At 42.9% G+C, this 25042-nt stretch overlaps 1 long non-coding RNA gene across 1 annotated transcript in view; it reads left to right on the forward strand.

Annotated features, from left to right (window-relative positions):
• The window catches only part of LOC143768434 (uncharacterized), a 105910-nt gene that overhangs the window by 34665 nt on the left and 46203 nt on the right, over nucleotides 1-25042 (forward strand). The window contains exon 2 of the long non-coding RNA XR_013213866.1: nucleotides 12730-12805. This is a non-coding gene — a long non-coding RNA (uncharacterized LOC143768434). The remainder of the gene's footprint in view (nucleotides 1-12729; nucleotides 12806-25042) is intronic.

Below are 25042 nucleotides of genomic sequence, written 5' to 3' on the forward strand. Positions count from 1 at the left end.
ATATGTGTCCAAGGTCTCTTAGGGACAGGCAAGGGCAAGAGCAACCCGCTGGCACGAGAACAGCAAGGCTTAGCTCGAGCACAAGTCCCACAGGACTGTACAAATGACCGCACATCCCTAGACAAGGAAGGCCACCAAAAGGATCTGGCCACCAGATCTCTGGTGCCAAAAATTCCTGGGTGACCTGCCAACACCGAGGAATGAACCTCGGAAATGACTCTGCTGGTCCACTTATCAGGCACAAACAGTCTGTCAGGTGGACAAGAATCAGGCCTATCAGCCTGAAATCTCTGCAACACACGTCGCAGATCAGGAGAAATAGCTGACAAGATAATACCATCCTTAAGAATACCAACAGGTTCAGCGACTCCAGGAGCATCAGGCACAAAGCTCCTGGAAAGAGCATCGGCCTTCACATTCTTTGAACCTGGTAAATACAAGACAACAAAGTCAAAACGGGAGAAAAACAATGACCAGCGGGCCTGTCTAGGATTCAGGCGTTTAGCAGACTCGAGATACATCAGATTTTTGTGATCAGTCAAGACCACCACACGATGCTTAGCACCCTCGAGCCAATGACGCCACTCCTCAAATGCCCATTTCATGGCCAACAACTCCTGATTGCCCACATCATAATTTCGCTCCGCAGGCGAAAACTTCCTAGAGAAAAAGGCGCAAGGTCTCATAACAGAGCAACCAGGGCCTCTCTGCGACAAAACGGCCCCTGCTCCAATCTCTGAAGCATCCACCTCAACTTGAAAGGGAAGCGAGACATCAGGCTGGCACAAAACAGGCGCCGAAGTAAACCGACGTTTCAACTCCTGGAAAGCCTCCACGGCAGCAGGAGCCCAATTAACCACATCGGAGCCCTTCTTGGTCATATCCGTCAAAGGTTTCACAATGCTAGAAAAGTTAGCGATAAAACGACGGTAGAAGTTAGCGAAACCCAAGAACTTCTGAAGACTCTTAACTGACGAGGGCTGAGTCCAATCAAGAATAGCTCGGACCTTGACTGGGTCCATCTCCACAGCAGAAGGGGAAAAAATGAACCCCAAAAAGGGAACCTTCTGTACACCAAAAAGACACTTTGAGCCCTTGACAAACAAAGAATTTTCACGCAAAATTTTAAAGACCATCCTGACCTGCTCCACATGCGAGTCCCAATTATCAGAAAAAAACAGAATATCATCCAGATAAACGATCAGAAATTTATCCAGATAGTTCCGGAAAATGTCATGCATAAAGGACTGAAAAACTGAAGGGGCATTAGACAGCCCAAAAGGCATCACCAAGTACTCAAAATGACCTTCGGGCGTATTGAATGCGGTTTTCCATTCATCCCCTTGCTTAATGCGCACAAGGTTGTACGCACCACGAAGGTCTATCTTGGTAAACCACTTGGCACCTTTAATCCGGGCAAACAAGTCAGACAACAGCGGCAAAGGATACTGAAATTTGACAGTGATCTTATTTAACAGCCGATAGTCAATACAAGGCCTCAAAGATCCGTCCTTCTTAGCCACAAAAAAGAATCCCGCACCAAGAGGGGAAGAAGACGGACGGATGTGTCCCTTCTCCAGAGACTCCTTGATATATGAACGCATAGCGGTATGTTCAGGTATCGATAGATTAAACAGTCTTCCCTTAGGAAATTTACTGCCTGGAATCAAATCTATTGCACAGTCACATTCCCTATGAGGAGGCAATGCACTGGACCTGGACTCGCTAAAGACATCCTGATAATCAGACAAGTACTCCGGAACTTCCGAAGGCGTAGAAGAAGCAATAGACACAGGCAGGGAATCCTCATGAATACCACGGCAGCCCCAACTAGACACTGACATAGCCTTCCAGTCAAGGACTGGATTATGGGTCTGTAACCATGGCAGCCCCAAAACAACCAAATCATGCATTTTATGTAGAACGAGAAAACGTATCACCTCGCGGTGTTCAGGAGTCATGCACATGGTAACCTGTGTCCAATACTGCGGCTTATTTTCTGCCAATGGCGTAGCATCAATACCCCTAAGAGGGATAGGATTTTCTAATGGTTCAAGAATAAAACCACAGTGCTTAGCAAATGAGAGATCCATAAGACTCAGGGCAGCACCTGAATCTACAAACGCCATGACAGGATAAGATGACAGTGAGCAAATCAAAGTTACAGACAGAATAAACTTAGGATGCAAATTACCAACGGTGACAGGACTAACAACCTTAGATATACGTTTAGAGCATGCTGAGAAAACATGTGTAGAATCACCACAGTAGTAGCACAAGCCATTCCGGCGTCTATGAATTTTCCTCTCATTTCTAGTCAGGATTCTATCACATTGCATCAAATCAGGTGTCCGTTCAGACAACACCATGAGGGAATTTGCGGTTTTTCTATCACATTGCATCACATCAGGTGTCTGTTCAGACAACAACATGAGGGAATTTGCGGTTTTGCGCTCCCGCAACCGCCGGTCAATTTGAATAGCCAGGGACATGGTATCATTCAGACCTGTGGGAATGGGAAAACCCACCATAACATTCTTAATGGCCTCAGAAAGGCCATTTCTAAAATTAGCGGCCAGTGCACACTCGTTCCAATGTGTCAGCACGGACCATTTCCGAAATTTTTGGCAATACACCTCAGCCTCGTCCTGGCCCTGAGACATAGCCAGCAAGGCTTTCTCTGCCTGAATCTCAAGATTGGGTTCCTCATAAAGTAAACCGAGCGCCAGAAAAAACGCATCAATATCAGCCAATGCCGGATCTCCTGGCGCCAACGAAAAAGCCCAATCCTGAGGGTCACCCCGTAAGAATGAAATAACAATTTTTACTTGTTGAGCAGAGTCTCCAGACGAACAAGGTTTCAGGGACAAAAATAATTTACAATTATTCCTGAAATTCCTAAACTTAAATCGGTCTCCTGAAAACAGTTCAGGAATCGGAATCTTGGGTTCAGACCTAGGATTTCTGGTAACATAGTCTTGTATACCCTGCACACGAGCGGCAAGCTGGTCCACACTTGTAATCAAGGTCTGGACATTCATGTCTGCAGCAAGCTTAAGCCACTCTGAGGTAAAGGGGAAAAGGAAAAAAAAAAATGAGAGAGGGAAAAAAAAAACTCAAAATTTTCTTTCTTATAATCCCACTTCTGCAATGCATTAAACATTTAATACTGGCCTGGCATACTGTTATGACCCCAGTGGACAGGGTCTCAGAGGAACGTGTAAGTCTGCAAGATACAAAAATCCAGCTCATAGGGCTGTGGTAACTGGGTTGACCAAATAGCTACTCCTAACGCCAACACTAGAAGTAGCCGGGGATCATGCCTACGGTGATCGCTAGATGACTCGCGCCAGCCAGAGAATCTAACTACCCCTAGGAGAAGAAAACAAAGACCTCTCTTGCCTCCAGAGAAAGGGACCCCAAAGCAAGATACAAGCCCCCCACAAATAATAACGGTGAGGTAAGAGGAAATGACAAACACAGAAATGAACCAGGTTCAGCAAAGAGAGGCCAGCTTACTAATAGCAGAATATAGCAAGATAACTTATCTGGTCAACAAAAACCCTATAAAAATCCACGCTGGAGATTCAAGAACCCCCGAACCGTCTAACGGTCCGGGGGGAGAACACCAGCCCCCTAGAGCTTCCAGCAAAGGTCAGGATACAGATAGGAACAAGCTGGACAAAAATACCAAACAAAACAAAAGCAAAAAGCAAAGAAGCAGACTTAGCTTGAAAAACAGGAACCAGGATCAGAGGACAAGAGCACAACAGATTAGCTCTGATTTCAACGATGCCAGGCATTGAACTGAAGGTCCAGGGAGCTTATATAGCAACGCCCCTGAACTAACGGCCCAGGTGAGGATATAGGAAAAGACAGACGCTCCAGAGTCAAATCACTAATGACCACTAGAGGGAGCAAAAAGCAAAATCACAACATGTATGTGTCCACATCTGCGCTGTTAATAAAGATGGATGGTGGACGAAATTCTTCAAAGCTTTATTTCAAGCAGACTAATAGTCAACGCATTTCGAGTTCATGCAGGACCTCTTCCTCAGGACAAAACCTTGGACTTCCTGGAGAAGTCTGTGCACATACACTAGGTGTTCGGTACAGACCTGAACTTTACTGATTGCATTCGCCCATCACTAGCTATAATTAAATGATAGCCTAAAATGTAGGTGTCACTGTGCTGCTTCAACATTGTGTCTCCTTTCTGAATGTGCAGGGAACTACAGCAAGCCCCGTGCACTTTAATTAGAGGAGCCCTGCAGCTGGTAGCTGGTTATGCATTTATATACAGTGGGGAAAATAAGTATTTGATACACTGTCGATTTTGCAAGCTTTCTCACCTACAAAGAATGTAGAGGTTTGTAATTTTTATCGTAGGTATACTTCAACTGTGAGAGACAGAATCTAAAAAATAAAAAACAGAAAATCATATTGTATTATTTTTAGGCAATTAAATTGGATTTTATTGCATGATATAAGAATTTGATCCCTTACCAACCAGCAAGAATTCTGGCTCTCACAGACCTGTTAATTTTTTTTAAGAAGCTGTCCTACTCTGCTCTCAATACTTGTATTAACAAAAATTGCGAACCAAGGTTTGGAGGAGCTATAGAACAATAAGCAATGCTAGTCAGGAGAAACACAGGAAGCTTGTTTAAAAGGTTCAAATACAAACTTTATTGGAAAAATCACACTTAAAAACCAAGCACTCATCACAATAGTGATAGTGCAATACAAAAATAGACAAATGACAAAAAGACACCAGTCACGTGAAGGGTTTACCGCACAATAAGTAGTAAATACTAGGGAAATATCCCGTATTAGAAGAAGAGGCATAAATATTTCCAATTAAGACCTTAAAAAGACCCATGCATAATAGTTCTCAGGGATACACCATAAATCCCATCTATAGGTTGCTACAGGGCCCAGATCCATATTGGGCACCCTTTATCCAATGCATGGGAATAAACAAGGACGAAAGTAACAATGAATGCCTCACCTAAGTGCAGGTAGACCTCTGTATGCACCCCGACGCGCGTTTCGCCGCCATTATGGCCTTGCTTCTTCAAGGGGAAGTGTGTTACTAACTGCCTACAGGACCTTAAATAGTGACAAAAAGCCTGACCGATCACATGGTGGCGCTGTGTGCGTTTTGCGCATGCGCGCGACGCCATCCGGATCCGCCCACCCCCGCCCGGACGTATCCCACCACGGGACCGGCGAGAACAGTGCTGTTCTCGCCTGCACCCGCCGCAGGATGTTGCCGGAAGTGAGGAGGCGGAGCCAAGACGGAGACGCGCGCACGCGCACCACAGCGCCATCCAGAGCAGGTATCGTATCCACCCCTTGGGCCGCTACAACCAATAGGAGAAATATATATCTGGAAGAGAAGGGGGGGAGGAGCACATCCATGACATCGTGATTAATAGTATTACAATAATATGCTTGCATATAATATATAAAATATACAAAATGAAGAAAGGAACAAAAAAGAAAGGAAAACTCTCCCAAATGTCATTTAGCAACACTGGTATTACATCCCATATGTCTTCAAAACGCATAATCTGCTCCAATTGTAAGTGGTTCTCAGTTCTTTATTTGGGGAGAAATCTCATTTCTTGAAACAGGGGGAAAACTCATCGGATCCAGGTCAGAACAATGACATCTAAATACAATGTGAAGACAAGTTAAAAAACAGACTTATATACAATTAAAAACCAGGGTCAGGAAAAATATAAGGGAAAAAGGGAGAGAAATAACAGAACAAACAACAAATCAGCATAACTTTTATAAATATGGACCAAAATTAAGCGATTCGTTTAATCCAGCAGGTTTCATGGTCCCAAGTGTGACAATCCATTTTAATTCACGTTGTGCTAATAGTTTTTTTACGTTGCCACCCCTAATACCCACATGTACCACGTCAATGCCTCTAACTTTAAACCCTCTGGGGTCACTGTTGTGTACTAATCGAAAATGACGTGGAATTGTCTTAAGGGTTGATATATCCTCCACTGTTTTGGCTGCACCAATATCTCTAACGTGTTCTCTAACACGAATCCTCAGCTCTCGCGATGTGAGTCCCACATATATGAGGGGACAACTACATGTAGCGTAGTAGATCACGTTTTTCGTGCTACAAGAGATATATTCTCTGATGTCAAATGTTTTTCGATCTACTGAGCTGAATGTGGATGTTTGAGAGGCATTGGCGCATGCCAAACAGTGGCCACATTTAAAAAAACCCTTTCTGGGTTGTGTGGTACCAAAAAAGTTAGGGCTAGGAGCTACATAATGACTTTTAATAAGTAAATCGTTCAAATTTTTGGATCGACGAGGAGTCATCAGTGGTCTATCAGTCAAAAAAGGTCTCAGGGAGGGCTCTGCACTCAGAACGGGCCAGTATTTTGTCATAACATTACGCATAGTGTCCCACTCATGGTTGAACACTGAAATAAAGCGTATCTTCTCATCATTTTTCTCCCGAGTTTTCTTGTTGTATAACAGCGAGTCCCGAGACACCGACTTGGCTCGGTTATACCCATTTTTAATACATCTTTTACTATAACCACGTTGTTCAAACCTTTTTCTCAAGTCTGTGGCTTGGGCTTCAAATTTTTGATCCGTAGAGCGGATCCGCCTCATCCTTAGAAACTGTCCAACCGGGACGGCCCTAACTGTGGAATGGCTATGTGCAGTAGTAGCATGTATTAATGAATTAACCGATGTCTCCTTTCGGAAGACATCGGTCTGGACAGCAGAAGAGGGGTCAACCTCTAAACTGATGTCCAAAAAATCAATTTTAGTTGTATGATACCGATATGTAAGTTTAATGTTGTAATTGTTGTTATTTAACATAGCCATGAACTCATCGAGCTGCCGCACCGTCCCCTGCCAAAAAAATAAAACATCATCAATATAACGTAGCCAGCACAGCACATGGTCAGCGGCCCCTGCCCCCGAAACACCAAACACCAACCTCTCCCAGAAACCCAGGAAGAGGTTGGCGTACGCGGGGGCACAGGCCGCACCCATGGCTGCGCCGCGCTTCTGATGATAAAATTGGTTTTTAAAAGTAAAAAAATTATGGGTGAGGACGAAGTGCAGCAGCTCTAAAATGAGCTCACACAGTGGGCCGCCCAGGTTGGAGGTCTCCAAGAAGAAGCGGACCGCTCGGATCCCATCGTCGTGATCGATACATGTATATAACGTTTCCACGTCAGCGGTCACGAGGATGGTCTGTTCATCAACAAGGAGGCCGTCAACCCTTGCCAGGACGTCCGTCATGTCCCTTACATACGAAGGTAATGTTTCTACAATGGGTTTCAGATAATAATCAATGAATCTGCAGATGGGATCACACAAACCATCTATCCCTGACACGATCGGGCGTCCGGGAGGGTTGACGGCATCCTTGTGTATTTTAGGAAGCAAGTAGAAAGTCGGTGTCTTCGGGAACTGCACTGTCAACCCATCAAGAACCTTTTTACTAATGGTCCCCAAGTCAAACACTTTCATTAGGATTTTTTGGAGTTGCACAGAGAAAGTCACCACCGGATTGTACCCCAATTTTGTGTATACTTGACTATCTCGCAATTGTCGGAACGCTTCACGTTCATATTTGGTTGTAGGCCAGACCACGATGTTCCCCCCCTTGTCAGCTGCCTTGAATACCACATCATCCAATGTTTGTAACTGTCGTATAGCTGTTCTTTGACTCCCAGTCAAGTTGTCAAAGCGGCGATGTGAGGATAACATTTTGAATTCATTAGACACCAATTTGGTAAATACCTCAATTGCAGGACACAGTGACAAGGGAGGGAACCTCGTGGATCTGGGAAGGATGGACTTGGGGAACCCACCTTCATCATTAACTGTTTGCTCATCAAGAAGTTCCTCCAATATACGGATGGTGTCTTTCTCTGTTGCACTCCAACCTTCCAAGTCATTGGTACCCTTGCAATGCAGTTTCTTTAAAATCAACTTGCGTGAAAAAAGGTGAAGGTCTTTCAGCGCTGTGAAATAATTGAAACCGTTAGTAGGAGAAAAAGAAAGACCCTTACTCAGCACTTCTAATTGAATGTCAGTTAGCACGTGATTAGATAAATTAATTACCTGCAACCCTCCCTGAGACTTAATCTCCGACTGTTTCCCATCTGATCCTTTTTTAGCATTTTGTCTGGTATTCATTTTTTTATTATTATTATAACTCCCACTTATCGAGGGGCCTTCATTGTCCATATCAGACCGATTTTTACTCATAGTTTGCTGCTGTGTTTCTCCCCGTCCCGATTTTGCTGATGCTGATCGAGACCGTGAATGGGACTCATTCCTGTAAAACGGGCGTGATCTTTCACCTGGATTTCTCCATTTGTACATCCGATTCTGTTGTTTGTCATTGATATCCCTTTGGAATTTTTTTGACTTCATTTGCTGTATTTCATCAGCCAGTTTTTGTGTCTCATCCTGTATTTCATTATTGAATTTTTTTTAATGATTCAGCTGGCATCTCTTTTTTAATATTAATTTGTAATTCTTCCATTTCTTTTTCAATAGTTTGGAGAGATTCAGTGTTCATCTGTTTCAATGTCTCCATGAAGCCAAATGAACATACATTAGCATGGTTTTCCCATTTCTCCCGTATTTGTAAATTTTCAACAGGGAATGAGGGGAAAACCTGGACTCTTAATCCCCTTGGGATTAATCCTGTCTGCAAATATTTATCAAGGAATGCACGATTCCACCAGATTTTAGTCCTTTTTCTTGTGAGATCCTTAAATTTACTTGTCATTGTCAGTATTTACTACTTATTGTGCGGTAAACCCTTCACGTGACTGGTGTCTTTTTGTCATTTGTCTATTTTTGTATTGCACTATCACTATTGTGATGAGTGCTTGGTTTTTAAGTGTGATTTTTCCAATAAAGTTTGTATTTGAACCTTTTAAACAAGCTTCCTGTATTTCTCCTGACTAGCATTGCATGTGTATGGAAGTATATGCTATTGTGGGGTGACTGACATCAGTCACCATAATGAATCTGGCATTTTTGTTAACAAGAACAATAAGCAAGCAGCTTGGTGAGAAGGCAACAAATGTTGGCACATTTATTAAAAAATGGAAGAAACACAAGATGACTGTCAGTCTTCCTAGGTCTGGGGCTCCATGCAAGATCTCGCCTCGTGGGGTAAAGATGATTCTGTCAGAAATTAGCTTAGGCCTACTTTGGATGACCTGGTCAATAACCTAAAGAGAGCTTAACCCACAGTTTCAAACATTACCGTTAGTAACACACTACGCTGTCTTGGATTAAAATCTCGCAGGACATGTAAGGTTCCCATGCTCATGCCAGCACAAGTCCAGGCCCATTTGAAGTTTGCCAATGACCATCTGGATGATCCAGAGGAGGCATGGGAGAAGGTCATGAGGTGAGATGAACCAAAATAGAACTTTTAGGTGTCAACTCTACCATTCATGTTTGGTGGAAGAAGGATGAAGACATCCCAAAACACCATCCCAATCATCAAGCATGTTTGGAAAGATCATACTTTTTGGGTGCTTTTCTGCAAAGGGGACAGGATTACTGCACCATATTGAAAGGGGGATGGATTGGTTCATGTACAGCAAAATTTTTGCTAACAACCTCCTTACCTCAGAGCATTGAAGATGGGTCATGGCTTGTTCTTCCAGCATGACAATGATCCAAAACACACAACCAGGGCAATGAAGGAGTGGCTATATAGGAAGCATTTCAAAGTCCTGGAGTGGCCTAGCCAGTGTTCAGACCTTAACCAAATAGAAAATTTTTGGAGGGAGTTGAAACTCAATATTGCCCTAGAGACAGCCCCAAAACTTGAAAGATCAGGAGAAGATCTGTATGGAGGAGTGGGCCAAAATCTTTGCTGCAATGTGTGCAAACTTGGTCAAGAACTACAGGAAACATCTGACCTCTGTAATTCCAAGCAAAAATTTCTGTTACAAATATTAAGATGTTTTTCTAACATATCAAATACTTATTTCAGGCAATAAAATGCTAATTAATTATGTAAAAATCATAAAATGGGATTTTCTGTTATTTTTTTAAGATTCCGTCTTTCATAGTTGAAGAGTTCCTACAATAAAAATAAAGACCTCTCCATTCTTTGTAGGTGGGAAAACTAGCGAAATCAGCAGTGTATCAAATACTTATTTTCCCCACTGCATAGGAAAACATACAAAGAAAATGTAATATTAAAGCATTGCTGGGGCCCACACGTTCTCAGGATTGGCAAGTTAACAGAGATTTGACCCACAAAAACTAATGACATGCCATCACTTACTGAGAGGGCAAAACAACTTTACTTATTGTAAAATATGCAACGAGGGCACTGGCGGTTGTAAATGACAAAATTGTGATATTTTTACAATAATTCCTAGTTTTCCCTTTACTTTGGAATAAGTGTTTGATATCGCTTTGATATATTAAATGGTCTTCTAATGGGATTAGGAAAGGATTTCATCTTTGCTCCTTAAAGAAATGTTTAGAGAGTACTAATCTTGCTTGCAGATTTTAAGTTTGATTTGGCCTTGTTTTCTTCAAATTGAAAAAACAAAACAAAACAAAAACACAAAACACTTTGAATAAAAGAAACCTTTGTTTATGTCCTACCTACAGGTTTCGTTGAGTATGACTATGTGTTTCCTTTAGTAACCCAGATATAAATCAAAAAGCAGTTCTTTGAATTGATTTCCACACAATAAAAAAAGTAAAACCATGCCCAGGAGTAAAAACTACATTAGCAAAACCTGAGGACAAATGTGTACGGTATTTTATCTGCCTGGTAAATGTGTTGCACAATGTAGGCACAGTATCAAAACAGATGATACAGGACACCTTAGGTAACACTCCGTTGATGACCTCTTAGGACACACTAAAGTAAGACAAGCAATTATTTTTGTTTTAAGCTTCACAGGCTATGTGATTGTAATAATGACCTTTGTGTCTGCCCTTTCCTTGCAACAAATTACCTACTGAAACTTCAACTTCACTAGCAGTCGATAACACTCATGAAAAAGCTGACCTGTTACAAGCCAAGGATGCTTTCTTTTTCCCATTAGTATTGAATGCTGTCGTAGCATTAGAAAAGCTTGCAATGTAAAGAGAATAAAATGTTTAGAATTTGAGATTCCACAACCAACACAACTCTATCTAATATCTATCTATCTATCTATATACACATAACGTATATATTGATATACTCATATGCATATATATAAATATATATATACTGTATATATAAATATATGTGTGTGTACAGACTGTAGATACAGGGGTTGGACAAAATAATGGAAACACCTGGAAACATCAACAAAAGTTAGTTTAATGTGGTGTAGGTCCATTTCTTGCGGCGATTACAGCCTCAATTCTCCGAGGTATGGATTCATACAAGGTGTGAACTGTTTCCAAAGGAATTTTGGCTCATTCTGCAGTTAAAGCATCCTCCAGTTCTTTGAGCGACGATGGCGGCTGAAATCGACGTCTAACTTGAATCTCTAAAATCGACCATAAATGCTCAATAATGTTGAGGTCTGGGGATTGTGGGGGCCAGATGAGATGCTAAACTTCATTAGAATGTTGCCGTGCCATGCTTTAATGATTCTAGCTGTATGAATTTGTGCAGTATCATCCTGAAAGATGGCGTTCCCCTCCAGCAACAGTGCTTGAACCATTGGATGCACTTGGTCGCCCAAAATGCCTAAATAATCTCGGCTGATAATTCTTCCATGAAGGGATATCATTGGCCCGGCAGATCTCCACGAAATAGCACCCCAGATCATCACAGAACCTCCGCCATGTTTTACGGTTGGGAGAAGGCAGTCTGGATGGAATGTTTCTTTCGGCTGTCTCCAAACGTACACTCAGCCGGAGGTCGGAAATAGGGTAAAGGATGATTCGTCTGAGAATATCGCATGTTTCCACATTCTGGAGGTTTCTACACCACTCTAAACGCTTGGAAAAATTTGTCATTGAGAGCAGTGATTTTCTAATTGCAGCTCTTCCATGGAATCCAGATTTGTGCAGCTCCCGACGAACAGTTTTCATGGAAACTGGGTTCTGCAGGTGTTCATTGAGCTCAGCAGTGATTTTCAGAGCCGTTGTCTTGCTATTCTCTCTCACAATTCGCTTTAGAGTCCGACAGTCTCTCTCAGTCAACTTTGACTTTCGGCTGGACCTGTGCTTTGCTGCGGACGTTTTTCCTTCCCTTTCAAATGCAGTCATTACTTTGGAGACAGTACCTCTTGACACGCTAAGCATTTGGGCACTTTCTGTTACACTAGCGCCTGCCATACGAGCACCAACAATTTGGCCTCTTTGAAAATCCGACTGGTCTGCCTTTGGTATCAGGTTCTCATCAATGTTCTTACAGTTATGCAAAACAAACAGTTAATTTACATACACGTATCACATAACACAAATAATCAACTACAAAACATTACCATATGTCACGGTTTGCATGATTATCACATGTTCGAAGATTATGATGCCAAAATGTTAGGTGTTTCCATTATTTTGTCCAACCCCTATATATAGATGTTTGTATGTGTGCTCGTGTGTAGGGCCATATTTTCCACTTCGCACTAGAGGTCTGGTGTTGGCAACTTAGGGCATTGTGATGCTGAAGAGGGCAACACTGACCTGCCATAAGTAAAAAATAAAATAAAATTTCCCCTCTCTTGCCAGATCCGTGTCTTCGCTGGGTGGGTGGAGAGGAAGAAGAATGATAAGAGCTCCAATCAGACAAGATGTCACCTATAAGGTACCTGATGTAAGGGTGCATTTCTGCCTTTAAACGTTAATATGCTATATGAAGCCTACCAGCAGTTGTTTAACTAGCCTGTTTAGACAGACTGTGACCACACTTTCATGTACTCAGAATGATTGGTAACATGATCGTCCTCTGTGCATTAGAAGATTAGCATTGTTCTCAGCAGCACATGTTTATATAGGATGATGTGCTGCAGAGGAGGATGATATTTCACCCTACAAATAAACGTTTTGCTCATACATCAAGCGCTTGACAGCCTGTTTACAGAGTCCTATATTCAGTTTCCGATTGGACGCAGTGTAAATGCACCATAAAGAGTAACTAAACTTTTAAAGCTTTAAGGTACCTTCACACGAAACGACTTTACAACGAGAACGACAACAATCCGTGACGTTGCAGCGTCCTGGATAGCGATATCGTTGTGTTTGACACGTAGCAGCGATCTGGATCCTGCTGTGATATCGCTGGTCGTTGAATAAAGTTCAGAACTTTATTTGGTCGTCAGACCGGCGTGTATCGTCTGGTTTGACACCAAAAGCGATGTTTTACGCTGGTAACCAGGGTAAATATCGGGTTACTAAGCGCAGGGCCGCGCTTAGTAACCCGATGTTTACCCTGGTTACCAGCGTAAAAGTAAAAAAAACAAACAGTACATACTCACCTGCGCGTCCCCTGCTGTCCGCTTCCTGCTCTGACTGAGCGCCGGCCCTAAAGTGAAAGTAAAAGCACAGCGGTGACGTCACCGCTCTGCTGTTAGGGCCGGCGCTCACACAGTACAGGAAGCGGACGCCGGGGGACACGCAGGTGAGCATGTACTGTTTGTTATTTTTACTTTTACGCTGGTAACCAGGGTAAACATCGGGTTACTAAGCGCGGCCCTGCGCTTAGCAACCCGATGTTTACCCTGGTTACCCGGGGACCTCGGCATCGTTGGTCGCTGGAGAGCGGTCTGTGTGACAGCTCTCCAGCGACCAAACAGCGACGCTGCAGCGATCGGCATCGTTGTCGCTATCGCTGCAGCGTCGCTTCGTGTGAAGGTACCTTTAGGCCCATTAATCTTGAGCAGATCGGTGGGGGTGCAGGCCTGAATCCCCCACCAAATACTCCAAAGACAGATTTGAAATGAGCATCAAAGGAGACAGAAGAGCATACAAAGCCCAGACCGAATGCAGTAGAAAATCATAGCCCTGTCTCTTGACCTGTGCACTTCTAAAAGGTCTGTTAAGCAATCCATGGGGGACACAGACAAAAGTTAAAGTTAAGTTTCACTTTAATTGTTGAATAGCGCTGCTGCCTGCATTTAATTAGTACTGTGTGTTCTGCAGTCTGATGATGGCTGGTAACAACAACTCCCAGTATCTCCTTACCACTGTTAAGGAGATAATAGGATTTGCAGGTTCATGCGATGTAATTGTATATAATGGGGACTGATACTGTTAGGTGTTGGGATTCTCCTGCTGCACGGGATAGATCCCAAGCCTTAGCTGCCTCTGCAGTCTCCCATTAGGACTCGGTTACTGTGGGTGCTGCTCAGCATAGACGTCGGTTCCAGCGTCTTGTTCAGGCTCACAGTGTTTGATGGTTACTGCAGGCTCTCCAGCCAAGTCTAAGGCAATCAGTGATAGGCAGCTGAATCCTGACACTCTGGATGCTAAGTCCAGAAATCACCTTACTGAACATGTCTGTGATGCGGCATCTTCCTATTAGTGGTTGTACTTCTCAAGCTCTGGTGATGTGGGGGCTCCAGATTGGCCCACGGACAATGTCTCAGCTGACTGGACGTGAGTGTTGGAGGTGGAGCCTTTTGTATAAAAGACTTCCATTGGCGCCCGAGGGTGCGCTAGTATCATTTTATGTACGGCTATGTGAGTGAGTCTCTACCACTCCTTCTGCAAGTGTAGTGTGTCTGTCTAGCTTGGGACTGTACACGTAGGCAGGCAGCTAGCGTCAGTGGGCGCAATTAGCCATTGGCTCAGCATCTGGTTTCTACATGTGTGCGGTTAGCACAGCAGAGTTCCAGAGCAAGCACAACTTAGTCAGGGTATTATGCTCAGAGCATATGTTCCATTTCTGTGTGCGAGTGACACAGCTCAGTTGCAGAGCAGCTCTTTCATTTCCGTGTGCGAGTGACACAGCTCAGTAGCAGAGCTTCTCTTTAATTTCTGTACTGTTCCTCTCTGTGGAGTAACAGAGTTTGGAACTCAGCATCCTGTTCACACTGAGTGGCATTAACCCAGTGTGTACAGGCAATATCTCGCCATGTGTTCCGTAATTGTTTACTAGCAGCAGTTTTCCATCTCTGCATGGTGGACCCTGGGTTGCGATTGCGCTTTATTATTTATTTTATTTAGCACAATCTGCCATCCCTAACAGATCTGACATTGCAGTTGATTGCTATGCTAAGCTTTGTACTGTATTTGCGAATTGATGATAGTTCTGGTGCTGAATTCATGTACTGATTGTGGTTCTGGTGAGGTATTCATGAAGTGATAGTGGTTCTTGTGCTGTATTCCTGTACTGATGGTGGTTCTGGTGCTGTGTTCCTTTGCTGATAGTGGTTCTGGTTATGTAGTGATAGATCGAAAATACACTTTTCTAAATGAAGCCATATGTATCAGCTGATCAAGTGTTTGACTAAACCTCATACATTTTAGACAGCCGTCCAATCTTATCTTACTCTCCCATATACAGGAACTCAGAATTTCTATGTTCTCTATGAGAGAGCTTTTGTTAGACATCTCTGATGGCGGTTTATCTTTTAGAGAAAAAAAGATGAACAGTCCAAAATTGGACATGTGAAGTACTTTTTTTCCCCTGACAACCATCAGTGAAAGGTATTCATACACATTAGACTGTCAATCAAACCCATCTATTTTGGCTGGCTTGGCCAAATTTAAATTTTAGTCCAAAGCAAAAATTCATTTTCATCCTAAATGCCTATCTGTTTAATTCCATAATCTAGTCTACAGTATTTTGTAATCTACTTTAATTAATTAATCCTTCTGTAACCACATCTAACTGCTTTACTTTTGTTTTCCTACTTCATTTTTTATTACACTTTGTTTGAGAATCACAGTGCGTGCTGGGATACTCAAAAGGAGCATCATCGGGTTCCAGAGGCTGCGTTCACTGTTGCAGCCTATGCCCCATCCCTGAAACGAAGTGGCATCAGTTCCAAAGGCTGGGCTAGTCCGTGCATGATATGCACAATAACAGTGCTCTCTCTAACCTACTCAGATCAGAAGTAAATGTCGCAGAGCAGGGACTAACCTAGCCCTTGAAACAAAAGTCACTGATGGCGCTTTGTTTTAGAGAGGGGGCAGAGGCTGCGACAGTGACAGTAGCTTCTGTTCCCTGATGACGCTTTGTTTGAGTATTCCAGCATGTGCTTGGGATTCTCAAATTAAACATCGTCAAAAAGAAAGTAGGAAAAAAAGTAAAACATTTAGCTAGTATATTAGAAAATAGATTAGATTATTGTATTAAATAGATAAGCATTTAAGATTAAAATTTAACAATAATATAATGTATATTGGTGCCTTAACTACTAAAGGCCCCGTCTCACTAAGCGATTTACCAACGATCACGACCAGCGATACGACCTGGCCGTGATCGTTGGTAAGTCGCTGTGTGGTCGCTGGGGAGCTGTCACACAGACAGCTCTCTCCAGCGACCAACGATCAGGGGAACGACTTTGGCATCGTTGAAACTGTCTTCAACGATGCCGAAGTCCCCCTGCAGCACCCGGGTAACCAGGGTAAACATCGGGTTACTAAGCGCAGGGCCGCGCTTAGTAACCCGATGTTTACCCTGGTTACCAAAAAAAAACAAACAGTACATACTCGCCTTTCGGTGTCCAGGTCCCTTGCCGTCTGCTTCCTGCTCTGACTGAGTCTCGCCGTACACTGAGAGCAGAGCGCAGCGGTGACGTCACTGCTGTGCTCTCACTTCTCACTGTACGGCCGGGAGTCAGTGAGAGCAGGAAGCAGACGGCAAGGGACCTGGACACCGAAAGGCGAGTATGTACTGTTTGTTTTTTTTGGTAACCAGGGTAAACATCGGGTTACTAAGCGCGGCCCTGCGCTTAGTAACCCGATGTTTACCCTGGTTACCAGTGAAGACATCGCTGGATCGGTGTCACACACACCGATTCAGCGATGTCAGCGGGGCCTCAACGACCAAAAAAAGGTCCAGGCCATTCCGACACGACCAGCGATCTCGCAGCAGGGGCCTGATCGCTGGTACGTGTCACACATAGCGAGATCGCTATGGAGGTCGCTGTTGCGTCACAAAACTTGTGACTCAGCAGCGATCTCGCTAGCGATCTCGCTATGTGAGACGGGGCCTTAAGTTAAGGCTACAGGGTATGTGCACATAATGTTTTTAGATGTCTGCGAAATCAACAAGTTATTCAGGCAGAAGACAGTTTAGGATACCCAGGTGACAAATTCCAGTGATTTTGAGACTGTTTTTTTCGTGACACATTATACTTGATGATAATGGTAAATTTAGGTCAATTTGTTTTGTGTTTATTTATAAAAAATATCAGAAATTTGAGAAAAATGTTAAAAAATTAGTAATTTTCAAACTTTGAATGAGTATCCCTTTAATCCAGATAGTCATTCCACAGCAAAACATTAATAAATAACATTTCTCTCATGTCTGCTTTACATCAGCACCATTTGTAAAATGTTATTTTATTTTGTTAACATTTTAGGAGATTTGAAAAGGTAGCAGTAATTTTTCACTTTTTCAAGGAAATTTATAACATGTATTTTTTTGAAGGATCTATTCAGATTTGAAGTGCCTTTAGGGGTCCCACATATTGTGAAATCCCCAAAGTTATACTATTTTAATAACAGCACCTCCTGACATATTAAAAAATGCAGTCAGGTAGTTTATTAACCATTCGGGTGACTTTCAGGCATCAATGCAAAGTGGCATGACAGACATGAAAATGAATATTTTTACCACCTAAATGTTTCTAACTTCTGAACAGGTTACTACAGCCGTCAGACTCTGAGGGTATGTGCACATGCTGCGGATTGGCGACTGCGGATTCGCAGCAGTTTTCCATGAGTTTACAGTACCATGTAAACCTAAGAAAAACAAAATCCGCAGTGCACATGCTGCGGAAAACACGAGCAGAAACGCTGCGTTGTTTATTCCTCAGCATGTCAATTCTTTGTGCGGATTCCGCTGCAGTTTACACCTCCTCCATAATAGGAATCCACAGGTGTAAAACCGCAGGTGGAATCCGCACAAAAACCGCGATAAATCCACGGTAATTCCGCAGTAAATCCGCAGTGCGGCTTTCATGCGGAATTACCAAAATCAGTGCAGAAAAATCCGCACAAGATTCCGCAACATGTGCACCCTCAGGCCGCTATTTGGTCGTGAACTGCCATGACAAACATCAGGACCACACAATCATGATGTGAGGGAACCAATTGGGATAAAGAGGAAGCCCCCACACTGTTAACCATTTATATGATGTAGTCACTATTGACAGAAGCATCTAAGGGGTTAAACAGATATGGACGGTGACAACACTGATTGTGGCTGATGCAGCAAGTTGTCAGCTATAGTGTACAGCTGACAGCCGCTGGATTGTCACCTGTATGGGGAGGCTATTCTCTTATATCTCAGGTCAGTTATTGACAGTCATTAAGGGGTTAACTTGTGTTCAATAAACTGAAGTATAGACCATTCACTTCTTTTAACAGTTTGTCATCTCTGGAAACTTAAAGAGAAAAGGAGCTCAAAATCTGTTAAACCAGTTGTTTTTACATTGCAGGGCATATGTTCATTCCTTTTAGTGCTTATTTAGCATTAATGATAAGAAATACCGCGCTACAAGTGTCTGAAAAAATGACTGCTACCCTAATACACTATAGCCATAAATAGCCACAAAACACTGTTTTGTGCACACTAAGAGTGTGTGTGCCGTACAGTTTGCCCTATCAGTAGTGTAATAACCAATCACTCCTTCATCTCCTTAAGGTAGGAACCTGTACTCACCGGTGCTCGCTAGAGGCAGGAGGATGTTATTGTTTCTTTGTCAATATACCCTGATGAAGGAGTGCGTTACACTTTGAAACGCGTTGGTTAGTTTTTTGCCTCAGTGGGGCTCCGTAGGCCAGTGACGTCACATGCTGCTTGTAAGTGTCAGACATTTTTCTTTCCATGTAACCAGGGACTCCACCGGCCAGGACGTCTCTGGCTCTGCACGGAGTAGCGGCACCTCTCTGCCTGCAGCAACGAGCACCGAAAGGTGCGCGCTCACTCCCCAGACTACATTGACAAAGAAACAATAACATCCTCCTGCCTCTAGCGAGCACTGGTGAGTGCAGGTTCACTACCTTAGTCACCCAGAATGGGAACAGCTCTGCAGAAATCTAAGAAAGTGCCCTCTGCTAATCTCTACTTCCCATAAGGGGGAACCTGCCTGCTAATCCCTCGACATAGAGAAACACACCTTGGAATTTATAAGGTATGTAAGCTTGGGAATGTGCAATAATTATATCTGTAGATCTAAACCAGAGCACATCTAGACGTAGTTCAAGGAGTGATTGGTTATTACACTACCCATAGGGCAAACTGTACGGCACACACACTGTTAGTGTGCACAAAACAGTGTTTTGTGGCTATTTATGGCTATAGTGTATTAGGGTGGCAGTCATTTTTTCAGACACTTGTAGCGCGGTATTTCTTATTATTTATCCAACTTGGATTTAATTTATTGGCAGAAGAGGCACAGCGTCTGTCTGAAATACCAGCAGAACATGGGTAATCACAGTTGTAGTGCCAGTGTGTTTTATTATTATTGCTTATTTAGCATTATTTTTCAAGTGAGTTATAGAGCAGAATTGCCTTCACAATGTCGGGTGTGCATACACTTAGTCTGACTTGCCAGGGGGTAAGACTGAAGAGGTGAGTCGTGAAGTATGTATGTTTTTTCCTAACAACCTTTTGCTGGCTGCTTAACTCTCCAGTCACCCCTGCTGCTCCCTGCCTGATGTCCAGTCTCCTGAGCTTTCCTGGCACCTGATCTCTGGCATGATGTAGACTTTAGGGCTTCTGGCTGTAAGCAGGCCGTGGAGTTCTCGGATCTACTCACATCCAGAAGTCCTGGTCTAGAGTGGACAGCATGCTAGAGATGAAACCCGATGAAGACTCGAAGAACCAAACAGAAGGCAGAATGCAAAAGCGACCGGAGAGATGGGTTGTACACACATAGGGTGGAGGGCACCATCCCTGCAAAATAACGCACTAAAAGATAGGGGGTCAACCCAAGCTTGACTGAACAAGTATAACAAAACGAAAAAAGAAGAAACAGCATCAATCTATGTAACAGGGACCACGGCTAGTAAAGTACAAATGTAATTTTATTTGTCAACCAAAAAACACAAACACCACACAATTAAAAACATTTAAAACCTCAACTTAAATGAGTCATGGGTTCCAAAAAGGGAACCGCCACCCCTGGACATGGTTAATAGGGTAAGCAAGTTATGCAGATAATAAGCACACTGTGCAAAATACAAATATGTAGCTTATGTGGTAATGGATACAGCTAATACACAAATGTGTTTGCCCTATGGAAAGAGTCTTATAGCACTATGGAAACATGGCACAGCTCGCTTGCAGACAAAATGTAAATATGATGAGAGTAACAATACATAGATGCAGACATGTATAGATGTGCCTGTGCACAATGTAGGCTGGTCAGGCGATTGCCACAATCAAAAATAGATAAATATATACAAATAGATGACATAAACTGCAGTGAGGATTTCTCCAATATATAGACCCAGCCCTCTAAATATCTTATAGCATAGAAATGCGTACATGTAATAGATCAAAAATCACATATAGATGTCAAGCTATGCACATAGTAATACCTCCCATGTGGTGAATAAGTACAAGATAGTAATAAATAAGTGCTGACATGTATAAATATGCACATGCGCACTGTGGGCTGGTTGGACAGTTACAGCAGTCCGATATACAGTAAATGACATAAGATGCAGTGAAAAACACCAGCATATGGGCCCAGCCCACTAAATATCCTGAAGCATAAAGGTGCGCACATGTAACAAATGAAGATCACAAATCTATATTAGGCTTGACACATGGTGCATCCCATGTGGTGGGTACAAAAATACCACCACTGGCTTGTATAGGGATAGCCCTGCTGTAAGAACATGACCATTACCACCTAAAACCAGTGGTCCAGGGGGCAGGAGGAGAGATGGGTTGTGACGTTAGTATACATTTTTTTTTTATTTCCACATCTTACATTTATTGAGCTCTAGACTCTGGAGAGATATCCGATATACCAAGCACCGGAAAATAATGTACAAAAATCAGATATAGTCCTACAGTAAAGACCACAAGTGTTTAGTAGAGAAAGAGTGAAACCACTCAGACACTAGAAGAACCAAGGTACCCCAATAGCCAGACGATACAAACGGCAGCACTCAAATAGTCATTTAAAATACCATATAAAAAATGCCTACATTTAGGATACACATAAATCCATCATAACATGTATCGTAAAAGATAGCGGACATAGACAAAGTAATATAAAGCAATACACCAGAAGATATTTTTTATATAAACAAGATGGCTATATAGAAGAAGCCCCCTATTAGAACACAAGAAAAAAGAAGAAAATAATAAAAAATTATGAGAAAAAATATTCTATCAGCGATATCCTAAGGCTATAGGGTATACCTATACTAATATCCAGGGCCGGACTGGCCATCAGGCCGTTCTGGCAAATGCCAGAAGGGCCGGTGCCAGTAGTGGGCCGCTGCGCGCCGACTCACCCTTCCCCCCCAGCGCCGCCGCTGCCGCATTCAACTATACCAGCATCTATGACGGGCGCACTCACTGTGTCCCAGGCAGTGCAGCGGCAGCTGCCGAGACAGGAGCAGGGAGCACCACGGGCACGAGGGGAGGTGAGGAGTGTTTTTTTTTACTGGACTGTGGGGCCATTCTCGGGGGGAGGAGAGATGTGGGCTCTGCTGTATACTACTATGTGGGCAGTGCTGTATACTACTATGTGGGCAGTGCTGTATACTACTATGTGGGCTCTGCTGTATACTGCTAAGTGGGCTGTACTATACACTACTATGTGGGCTCTGCTGTATACTACTATGTGGGCTGTGCTATATACTACTGTGTGGGCTGTGCTGTACACTACTATGTGGGCTGTGCTGTATACTACTATGTGGGCTGTGCTATACTGTGTGGGCTGTGCTGTATACTACTATGTGGGCTGTGCTATACACTACTATGTGGGCTCTGCTGTATACTACTATGTGGGCTGTGCTATACACTACTATGTGGTCTCTGCTGTATACTACTATGTGGGCAGTGCTGTATACTACTATGTGGGAAGTACTGTATACTACTGTGTGGGCTGTGCTGTATACTACTGTGTGGGCTCTGCTGTATACTACTGTGTGGGCAGTGCTGTATACTACTATGTGGGCAGTGCTGTATTCTACTATGTGGGCTGTGCTATATACTACTATGTGGGCAGTGCTATACACTACTATGTGGGCAGCTCTGCTGTATACTACTATGTGGCCTGTGCTATACACTTCTATGTGGGCTCTGCTGTATACTACTTTGTGGGCAGTGCTATATACTACTGTGTGGGCTCTGTTGTATACTACTACATGGGCTGTGCTGTATACTACTACTTGGGCTGTGCTATATACTACTGTGTGGGCTCTGCTGTATACTACTATTTGGGCTGTGCTATACACTACTATGTGGGCTCTGCTGTATACTACTATGTGGGCAGTGCTGTATACTACTATATGGGCAGTGCTGTATACTACTATGTGGGCTGTGTTGTATACTGCTACATGGTCTGTGCTGTATTCTGCTACATGGGCTGTGTTATCTGCTATGTGGGTTGTGCTATATACTATGGGGGGTATATTATATTCTATGGGGAGGCCGTGTTATATACTATGTGGCTGTTATATACTATTGTGGGGGTATATTCTATTCTATGGGGGAGGCTGTGTTATACTATGGGGCTGCATTATGCTCTATGGGGGCTACATTATATATTATGGGGAGGTGGGCTATATTATATTCTGTGGGATGGCTGCATTATACTCTGGGGTGGCTGCATTATACTCTGGGGTGGCTGCATTATATTCTGTAGAGTGGTGGCTGCATTATACTATATGTGGGCTGCATTATACTGTATCGAGGATTATGGGGAATACGTTATACTATATGAAGAACTATGGGGTGCACTATACTATGGGAAGTGAATTGTACTACATGGATGACTATGGCAGTACATTATACTATATGGAGCACTATGAGGAGTGTATTATGCTATATGGAGGACTATGAGGAGTATATTATGCTATATGGAGGACTGAGCAGTGCATTTTAATATATGGAGGACTATAGGGAGTGTATTATACTATATGGAGGACTGTGGTGCACATTATAATATATGGAGGACTATGGGGTATATTTTACTAAACAAGTAAAATGCTGCATATTCAGATTGTTTTTGCTGGAACAAAAATCATTGTTCTCAGCAGCACATCGCCGATGTAAACTGTAGATGTGCTGCTGATAACATGATACTGTATAGTAATCTGTTAGCGATCTATTAGTGATCGTTCTGTCCCATCATTATTCCTCAGACAGTGGAAAGAGGTAGGGAAACAAGCATTGAACAACTTCAGTATTGTTGATTAAACTCATTTAGCGGCCTGAACTCAGCGCTTGTAAATACAACCGAAATGCTTTTGTGTGATAAGCAATATGTTAGCATTTGGGGCCCCATTTTAAACTTTGCCTAGGGCCCCACTTTGCCTAAAACCGGTCCTGCCTACAAGTGTACAAAGATATTATACAGTCACCTTGTGACAAGTGGGCCTGTGTAACTTCAAATGCCAGGGCTGAATTTTAGTCCCAGTCCAGCCCTGCTAATATCATTATATGTTATAACCGGGAAAAGCTAAAAAAAAAAAATCACAGTGAATGTATATAATCATAGTCAAAAATCATGCAAATATGGATCACATCATGCATGCCTTTAAATGCTGCTGGTCCTAATGTGGGGTATGCGCTACATTAGGACCAGCGGCACTTAAAGGTATACATCCCCTTTTTTTACAAGCTTATTTAGGTGTTCTTATTATTGCACTACAATGTTGCACTAACCTTTGGGCAAGTGTCCCTCCTTTTTTCACATGTTATTTTCTCTTTTTTTGCACTTCAAGCACTTTATCATGTGCATGCTGCATTCTCATGCTATACAAGTGATCAGCCAGCAAAAAAAGTCCCATAGTGGGACAAAGTAAAACAAAGTATAAAACAGTGAGAAAAAAATGAAAAGATATATTTAAAAAATCTAAAAATTCTAGAAAAAAATAAAAATATATTGCACCCATAAATAAATATTTTTCTGAAAAAATAAAATAAAAAAAGTACAGATATTTGGTATTGCGGCATCCCTATGCTTTGCAAGCTGTCAGCGCTGAACTGACAGTCAAACATGCTTAATCATGCTCTGAGCATGATCAAGCAACTTTGCTAGCTCTGGTTACCCAGATGTCATCATGACAACATCAGGTCACTATGGCAAAGATCAGGACCCCGCGATGAAGCCATGGGGTCTCCAATCCAAGAGCAGAAGGGCTTTCTTCCCTCTGCCTGCTCCTGAAATGCTGCAATCGAGTTCGATTGCAGCATTTAGGGGGTTAAAGTGCCGGTAGCGGTGTGGGACTTCTCCTGACACTGAGTGCTGGATGTCAGCTGTCAGAAAAAGCTGACAACCAGCAGCGATCGCGCTTTCACAGAATCTGTGTGCATATCCATACGTCCCATGACGGTAAGTGCCCGGTCACAGGGATGTATGGCTATGTCTAAGGTCGGAAAGTGTTTAAAACCATTGTCTGATTTTCATTAGTTGACATTGAGTAAATTTAACTTTATTGTGGGTTTTTCTCACTTTATCAGAAGGGTACGAAGAATTCTGACCATGTGTGTGCATAGTATATGGATGTATCTATGTATATATGTGTACATGGGCAAATATACCTGAGCAGAAATAGCAAATTCTCCCACGAAGTCCCACAACTACATCGTGCGGTGCTAGTCAGCTGAATGTCTGTAGGGGTTTGGCGAGCTGAATATGGTTGACTGCCATTTTGAAAATGCAATTATTTTTTAAAT

The sequence above is a fragment of the Ranitomeya variabilis genome, chromosome 4, assembly GCF_051348905.1.
Source record: "Ranitomeya variabilis isolate aRanVar5 chromosome 4, aRanVar5.hap1, whole genome shotgun sequence".
Lineage (NCBI taxonomy): Eukaryota > Metazoa > Chordata > Amphibia > Anura > Dendrobatidae > Ranitomeya > Ranitomeya variabilis.